The following is a 9,676-nucleotide window of genomic DNA, read 5'->3' on the forward strand; positions in this document are numbered from 1 at the left end:
TATACTGATGTTATTCACAGACCACAAATTTGTGGCTGAATGAGTTATGCTACTGATAGTCTCCCACCACTACCATGTTGCAGAGAAAACAGCAAATATGCAACAAACACCATACATAGACCTGCACTTTCTGTGCTTTCCATGAGATACCAGCTTAAGATAATTTTAATAATGCAATACATATAACAAACAGCAATCTCATGCCCTTTAGGAAGAGAAACATCACCTGTAACAGGATGATCCATTCAAAAGATCACAATTTGGGGAGTTCAAAGTTGCCTAGTAATTAAAGAGTCTGGAAGTCATGATGTTTAACTACTACTGCTTAAATTCTGTAATCTCTTCTAGCAAAACGGGTGTAATACTTTCCTGTAACACCATTACAGCATGGTGTAGTTTTAGTGACTTTTACAGAAGACACTGAGATCTTCAGGAAGATGATAATAAAACAAAGTTTGGTAGATTGGATGCTGCAGCAGAGACCACTGCACACTGAAAAAGCTCATCTATCCACACATAAAAACCGTACCCTCAAACTACACCAAAATCAGTGCGGAAAAGCAACATTTCTAATTTCCCCTCACCTATATTAACATATTCAGAATGAAAACTGACAAAGCTTCAGCTGCATCACAGCAAGGAAAACATCAGCAAGCAGCATTCTGGAAAAGCGTTATTATAATTAAGATATTATCTCAGAGCCCTCATTAATGTCAATATTGCAACTGCATGTACTGCAAGACAATGCATAATTGGTGATAAAAGCTTGTATACACAGGATGAGAACAGGATAAGGTAAAAGAAAAGCTGTAAGCTAAAATATGTAGTCAACTATGTAGTGAAGCCAAACAAATTCCTGGAATATCTGTGGTCTAAAGAGCTGAACATAAGCCTTTTAAGGAAAGCTTATTAGGTACACAGAAACTTTAGGCCACACGTAGCACCATTACTAACCACAACCAGAATAAGAAGAATAAAATAGTTTTGTAGAAAAAGGCAGAAAGAGTTGACAACGGTGTCTTTTCTGTGCACATAGCATAGGAGGAAGATGCCTTCTTATTGGTATGTAGCAATGGACTAAAGTAAGGACATTGACTCTACAACACTGAATCTACCAAAATTAGATATCTTTATAAGAAGTTATGTGCAATACACTAAAGAGTATTGAAGGCACTAGCGCAAGCTGTGGTATAACCCAAATGGTAATCTCAGTTCCACACTGAGGAGTACACTAAGAGACATGCAACCTGCAGGGATATTTTTTCCCCATCAGAAGTATTACACCAAACTTATGAAGCAAATCTTCCCAAGGTCTTCTTTCAGATGAAGTCTCTAGGATCTGGTAGACTCAGCGGCCTATGCAAGGAGCATTACTATAAGCCTCCTTTTTCTACTCTGTTAGAGCTTGCTTACAAAACTTGTGATTAGCATCTCTGAAACATTAGCCTCAACAGGAAGGTTAGTTCAAATTGGTTAACCACTTCAAATGCCCTCTGAAAGCAGTGTGTCCAGAACCAACTAACTAAAATTGCTTTAGGAAATCAAGTTTCAGTACTTGAGACATTCTACAAAAGCTAACTCAAGAGCAATACCTGACAGATAACAGAACCATTTGTTCACTGTTTTAATAATAAATGACTGGTGCAAAGGGCATAATTCATACCAGCATATTTGTGAATTTCTGACGTGGGTTTGGCATTAGCAAATTTGTCTGGGAGATATTTCTAGGGAAAGGAGGAAGAGAAGAGTAGATGAATTATGGGGCAGGTCCATAAAGACAGTTTGTTAACACACAATTCTTGAGCTTCTTTACAAGTGGAATGTTGAGTTCAAAACCTTCTGATAAAAAGAATTACATAATATATATCCTATGTATCTTGAAACCAGATGACATGCGCAACCCTTAATGGATTAGCAGGAACCCTATAGAGATGCTTGGAAAAAACACCGAAGTATTCCCCTGTGGTTTGGCAGTATTTAAAGATCTCTACCAGCAGCCTGGGTGACAATGTGCAATTCTTGCTGATAAAGTTTCAGCAGACATCACCAAGATTGGTTACTATTACAGAGTGAGCTGAATCTCCTGGTCAAATGATTGTGATTCAGTTTGGCTGCATTTAATACTGCCAAACGCAAGGTGATACATCTGGGAACCCAGGGGGCAGATTACAGCTATAAGGTAAAGATTCTGTCTTGGAAAAAAGCAACCCTGAGTGAAACTGAAAAACTCAGTGGAGATAACAGCTTCAACATGAGCTCTCAATGCAAAGTTGCAGCTGAAAGGGCAAGCATGTCTTCTGAGTGTACAAAAAGGGAGGTATCAAGTTAGAGGTGGGGAAGCAGTCCCAATCTGTTGGAAGCCACACTGAGATCACAACAACAAAACTACATCTTTTTTGGAAGTTCATTTATATATCTGAAAATAACATAAAGAGTTCAGAAGGGAACCACACAAACTATTCAGGAGATTGAACAACAGACGTATAGGGGGAAAATATAAGAAGATCTTTAAGGAGGGGTTTGGGAGGAGACTCAGTCATTACCAACACAGAGTGAAGCAAGTCTTGGAAGCACTGCTCCTAGAATTTGTTTTAGCATCATCTCTTAGCAGCTTGAACACAGCAGCACCTCCTGGGAAGGCATCACCCCTAATAAAAATAGATGCTGGCACATAATACCAGTTTTAGTTGGGCTCCATTGAACAGTAGAAAAAAAAAAATTGTTACAAGAAACTACCACACAGCCTAACTTTTATCATCTATCACAGGCTGCTGTGGAGGCCAGGCCTGCAAATGTGACTGCTCTCAGCTCTACATGAATGAAGGCTTTCTAGCATTGGTCATATTTTTTAGAAGTCACTCAATGTCATCAGGAGAGGCCCATACACATCATGCAATTTATACCAACCAACCACATCAATGGGGGAAAGTCTGTCCTTAGTTATATACAATTTTATATATAAATACAAATAATAAGCAGACATATCAGATAAAGAGAATTCTACCTGGGAATTTATTTTTAACTGAACAATCCCTGTGTAATCGTCCTAGAGCCGCATACATGGGGAAAAACTCCATTGATAATTCAACTTGAAAATAGGCTCTGAAGACCAAGTCACAATTAGTTTCCACCCCTCCTCTCAACTACCTAAATGAGGAAAAAATGTAAATTTTAGACTTAGATATATTTTACTACAAGATTGTGAGCTAGTCTCCATGCAAGGGCCTGTTCTCATTTCTAGGGAAGTCAGGGCAACCTGGGGGAAGTCTGGGGTTGTTGGCAGGTCTACCTTTAAGAAGCCACAGAAGCAGGTATTACACAGTGAGTGACTATCTTGAGTTTCTGCTAAGCAATGCTCCCATTCTCCTGAATGATTTGCAGCTAATCCCCAAATACTTGCACTATTGTAAGTAAACCCACCCATTAACTACCTGGAAAAGAATCCCAGGTCAGGTGTTCCTCCTGCAGTAATACCTGGCAGCAAACACAAACCAGACATTGCAATACAACGTGGTGCATCACGTATGGTTTGTCAGGAAATAGTGTGGGGAAAAATACTTCTCCTGTGTTTACCACCCACTGTTAAACTTGTGCAAAGAAATGCTGTCTCCAAATTTGCTCAGCCAAGAGAAGCCCTTCAGAGCCTTCAGTCCTTTGTCTGACCAAATATTTCAGGCAAGCTGGTGAGTGCTCCCTTAAAAAAACAGGTCAGAGGCCTTTAAGATATACCTCCCACCTAAAAACGGTTTTCTTTAAGTTCTAGGTGTTACAGGGATCTCTTCCCGCCCACCCAATAAAGATTATTTTCATTGCCTGCATGAAGGGCAGCACTAATACCTTGCAGTAAATCCCCAAATAGCACATTCTCCCAGGCTACACAGCACACAGATTCTCTAGTCTGGACTCGAGGCCTGTAATACTGTAATGCAAAGGAAAGTGCAGAAATAATAGCAGGGTGGCAAAGCCTTTGGCTGCAGCAAGTGAGGATGAGCCCAAAAGCAGAAACCATGGACACAGAAACTAAGGCTTACCCTTGGAAGGCCTCAAGTACACAGGGATCCACTGGTGACCCTTGAGTGAGGTCTAGGAAGGGGTGCATCCTGGCTCCATCCCTTCCAGTCACTCCAGTACACTGCATGCACCTGAGCTCCCCTGGGTTGGCCCTGCCTTCCCACCAGGTGCTCAATCACTGCTTCAAGCTGCGACTCAGCATTTCTGCTAGAAGGCCCATTCTCACAAATGCCAGGCAGAATGCAGCAGATGACTCTCTGCACTTCTATTTCCAATATTGTGGCATTTGGATTCCTGAAAATTATGTCAATTGTTGCTAAGAACACACTGAATTGTGCTGGTGGGAATGAACATTCTTGGGAAATTGATGCCATTTTACAGGCAGGTTCATTCAGCAAGGGTTGCTCAGATTTTCATGAAAACACTGCAAAGATGTCGCAGAATACATTCATAAATTGCTTACCTCAGATTAAAATAAGTGAGCATTTCACATACCTGGCTTTGGAAACTAAAATTCTTTTCTGTTTTAACTCTCACTGGTAAAGGCAGAAGGAAGACAAAATGCCAAAGTTTTGCTGGAAATAGCCTTGATTTTTGCTTAGCTGATATCCAGAGCAAAGGCAGAATCATGCTTAACTACTCAGGAGAGCCAGTGATTGCATGTTTCAGGCACATCTTTCAGCAGTCCCATTCTGTTATGGTGGTAACAGGAAGCAATGAGGAATCTCTACAGTTACGTGTATCTGATCTCTAGGAAGGGGAGGAAGATGGCAAGAGAAGGCTCAATAAAATAACAGACTGGGGAAAGAGAATATTTTGAAAGAAGTGTCTTCATAGAAGATTGTTGCCAGGGAACCTTAAACATCATTGGCTCCAATTCTTGTAATAATCCTAAATACTGCTCAGTTGGTATGTGCAAAAAAGTCCTTCTCCACATTTAGCAAAATGAAAGGTTCCATGAGAGCAAGCACATCTGCATCTGCTAAAAATAGAAGTGCAAGAGCAATGCAAAAATCTATCAAACAAATATTGCTTTCTTGGGGAGGGGCCAGTATCTAAAGGTGCCAGGCTGAACTATTAAAAAAATAACAATGGAACAGGTGAAAGCTTGTATCAGGACTTTTCCTTAGAAAGAGTTGCGAACAATAGCTGGAAGTACATATTGTGCTGTACTGTTGTACTATATATCTAGCACTATAAGAAACCTCCTCTGAGACCATCCAGCTCTCAGGAACTAAGTCACTTCAGCAAGAGAAAAGTCCAAGTACGATTGAAGTGGCTGCACATCAGCACCACAATCCACCATGTGTTCGGATATGGTCGAAGAAGAGAAGCCCTCTTGCCCCCACTTTCAGTATTGTTAATAGTGATATTCTCCTCTAAATATATAACAAAATAGAAAAGAACCATGATTTCTGCAGTTGAAAACTGATCTGCACCAGAGAAATCAACCATCTATAACCCACACAAAAAGTCTTGTTTCTGTGGAGAGAAAACTCATACAGAACAGAGCAAAAGATTGAGAAGTTCATAATTCCAGTAGAATTATGACTGATGCTGAGCTGAAATGTTTAAAAGACAGAAATAAACATCCTGCTCCCTTTAATCACATTTTCCTGAGATTTTTAATCTGAATTCCTCTTTGCTATATTACTTCTCTTCACCTGCAAATTCCACTTGCTTATATCTTTAGGGACTGGACTTTTATCTTGAGGTTTGGCTTTGCTTTTAACAGCCTTCACCCATCCTGTCACACCAAGCACTATGTCCCAAATCAGCAAGAATCTGACTTACAGCTAATGTAAATCAGTTTCTATAAGAGCTCAAGATACCTCTTAGCCCGAGATATTTAAACTATAACATGCATGTGTGTAGTAAAGGTGCATCATGTAGATTCAACTGTCATGTATTTTGGACACCTTCATTTACTGTGTGGTTCATTCAAAAACTATGGTTGCCTTAGAAACCATAGAAGCACAGAATAATTCCAAGATAAACCCAACTGATAGAATCACTCATCAGTAGCTCAGATGTACACAGCATTTCTATAAATCCCAAAAGATGTATTGAGTTTAAAAAAAGTGGAGAGGAAGCTAATTTTCTCATTTAAAATTGGGGGCCAGAGAGAGGTGGCTGATTACCGTATTGAAGATGACAGATCCCTGCATTATGTAACGTGGTCAGGTAGCTTTAGCCTCTTTGGTGTGCAAAGCCTGTGGGAAAGCAGGCAGCTGTAGAAGATGGGGAGAGCTCTGAGATGGAGCAGGCAGCGCTCTTTTGGGTCTGAATTTCTCTGCAGCTCTGGAAGGATAAAGGAAAGCAATCTGTATGTCTCTATTTCCAGATGTTCCTTACAGAAGTCTTGCTTCTGCTGGAGGCATTTCCCCATCCATGTGAAGTGCTTCATTTAGAAAGTATAAATCTGCTCCCTTCTCCTGCCTCCCTTTTACTCAACCACTAATGCTGAAACTTGTCTGCACCAAGGTGATGATTACTTATCTGAAGACCATAAAGCGAGCTCCTGAATGGAATGTGATCTCTTCTAGCTAGTAAAAGTTTTATAACCGAGGCAAAAAAAACACCCAAACTCAAAACAATAAAAATAGAAAATAAAATCAGGCACCTCAGCTGGTGTAAATCAGCACTGCAAAACTCCACTGGAGCTTGCCTCAGGCAGGGGTGGAAATTTTGAGGTATTTCCAGTACATGACTGGCAGGTTTATTGAAACTCATTAAAACACAAGTATTCTTACAAGACTATGTATTCCAGCCTTCTCCCAGGACCATCCTCCACTAAGATCACTTCAGTGAATCACTATGAATGCTTCAGCAGGGATTTTAAGCACCAAACATTGATTTATCTATGTACGGTAAAGTAATTTAGGCCCTCTCTGGCCCATCCCTCATCTAGCATGCATAAATATAAGCCTTCACTACTTAACCCCCTCTTCCTATACGGCTTCTTCCTATTCATCCTATGCTTTTGGCTGTAAAAACATCAAGCTTGCAAGGACAACTGGCACATGTCCAGGGCAAGAAATGAAAAGGTTTCCCTTGGAGGTGAGAAGAGGCCCCCAACTCTTCTCAGCTATATAGTTTGGAAACAGTGTGAGTTTTGTCCAGGGCTTAAATGCTGCCACTTGCCTAAAAATGTGATGGTGTCAGTGCTGCATCACACCCATAACATGTTCAGTAGCTCTGGAAAGGACAAAGGCTGCTGTTAACTTCCACATTCAACTGTCTTGGGGGAAAAAAAAGTATTTTTGTTCAGGGTAATATCTGCCCCAGTTTCAGAAATGCAGTAGACAGATGAGGATTTAGTACTGAGAAGGAGTAGGAGAGCACGGCTTGAAGCAGGAATGGGAAGAGACTGGGACAGTCTTCATCAGCAGGACAGCAGAAGCATGAAATATCCAAGATCTCCTTAACATTTTTCCCAGCTTGCTCTCACTCAACTGGCCAGATAATACAATGTATGTAAACTTGTCCATGGCTCAAAGGGCACATACCAAGAATAGACTTCTGTCCTCAAAGATGCAAGACTAGAATAGGTTTGTTGAGTGCAGCAGCCCCAGATTCCAACTTAGATTGGGAGCCAGAGCTGAGATCCCAGTGAGCTCTCCTGAATCAAGCAGCAAAAATATCCACACATAAGCACCTGAATTTAACTAATTATGACAGTAACTTGCTTGGTCATTATGAATTTTAAGCTATATATACATTATATATATAGTTTTAACTTTTCCATACTTATTACAAAGTTACTGTCATATATATATATATATATATATATATATATATATATATATATATATGTATCAAAGAAATTGCTTTCAAAAATAAAAGTGGAGAGTATTCAAACAGTGCTTCATTTAAAAATCAGTAAAGGAGCTGTTCCTTTTCTTTGATCTCACCAACCCTTTTGCCCCCCAGAAAAATATGGAAACAGAATCCAAAGACCCCAAAAGGAAGAAAAACAACAACAAAAATAGCTACATCACCAAGGTAAACGATTGACTGTGCCCCATTTGCTTCACTAAGTTTGGTGTGTAGATCTTGCCTATCTGGTGGAAGGGCTGTTCTGCAAAAATCCCAACATGTTTCCCAAACTCTGCTGTATTTATTTCACATCCCCTGGCCTACAGCCACGCACCTTCATATTCAGTGTAAGGAAAACAGCCTTTCTGAAAGCAACCAGAAACAGAAAGACTAAAATAACAGTCATCACAAAACATCCAGAAAGCAGCAAGCACTCCCCAGAACAGAGGAGGCCTGGAAGGATAAAAGGTGTCATGGATCCACTTATGCACGAGGTCTTCCTGCCAATCAGATAGCGCCTAGGGGTGCAATTTGCCCCATTGGGGGAATCTGATTTCACACAGGAGATCACTGGATTTCCTTTTTCCTCAGTGCAGATGGTATCTGGAGATCAAAGCCCCGCCAGGAGCTGGCAAATGGCATATTTTCACTTTGATGGATCTGCAGCTACTATGAATGCAAACACAGAAAGAGGAGAATAAAGCCTTTATGCAACATTCTCCATGTTTTTCTGTCCACTCATATTGCTGACCAGAAGAAACAGATTGAAAGGGCAGATTTAGTCAAATTCTGCTCTGTGCTTTTCCTTTGCTATTACAGTGCTTTATTAAGGACGATGATGGATCTATTCCTTTGCTCTCCCCCTTTCTGCTCCACTCAGTCATCCTTCAGACCAGGTAATATATAACTCCATTCATTGTGATGCTAACGAGTTCTATTTAGCTGTATTTAACTGGATATCATGACTCCATGTGATGACCTTTCACTCCTGGGAAGTAGTTTTAAATTTGATCCACAGTAAAGGAAAATCCCTCTAATTCATTGGCTGTGAAAGGTCACAAGTGAAATGTGTTCTGATGGTATCTGTTGGTGGTTTAGTTCTCAGTATACCTGAGCATCAAGCTGGCTTGAATCAGCTTTTGTCTTGACAGTCTGAGTACCAAACACCCTGAGAAAATGCTGTGGAAAAGGCAGCTGAAAGCATCTTGTGGTGCCAATTGGTACACACAGCATTTGCAGAGAAGATGCCACATTGAACTCAAAGCATATGCTACTGAGGATGAAATGAGTCCTACAGCTTGACATAGCATTTAAATATTCTAGTTTAGGAGGTTGTTGTTGTTGCTTTTCCCTTAAAATATTACAAATGCAAATTGAATCACACATTTGATAGAAACACAGAGCTCTCATGTGCACACCAGGCAGTGACACTACAGTATGTGATCATAAATGATCGTAAATGTGATTGTATAACTACCAGGACAAAAATGGGTAGAAAAAGGGAAGGAAAAAAGAACGAACAACTAAAACCATGTGAACACAGCGATATTAGAACCTGACAAAAACCTTTTCTTGCCTTTGCTAAATAACACAAGCCATTCAGTTTGACATATCAAAATACAACACTGCAGTGAAAACTAATGCTGCCCTTCATCCTACAGAAGTGAATTTATTTACTCACTGAAACACTCAGCGTTGTGATAGCATATGCTCTGCACAGGGCAGGAAGAAGTGTTGTCTCATTTGTTTTTCATTACTTATTGTTGACATGATAGCAAAATCTAGAGGTATAAATGCAAAATCAAAGCACGCTTAAAAACGAATATTACTGCTAAGTGAAGACCTA

This window comes from Coturnix japonica, chromosome 9 (genome assembly GCF_001577835.2).
Source record: "Coturnix japonica isolate 7356 chromosome 9, Coturnix japonica 2.1, whole genome shotgun sequence".
NCBI lineage: Eukaryota > Metazoa > Chordata > Aves > Galliformes > Phasianidae > Coturnix > Coturnix japonica.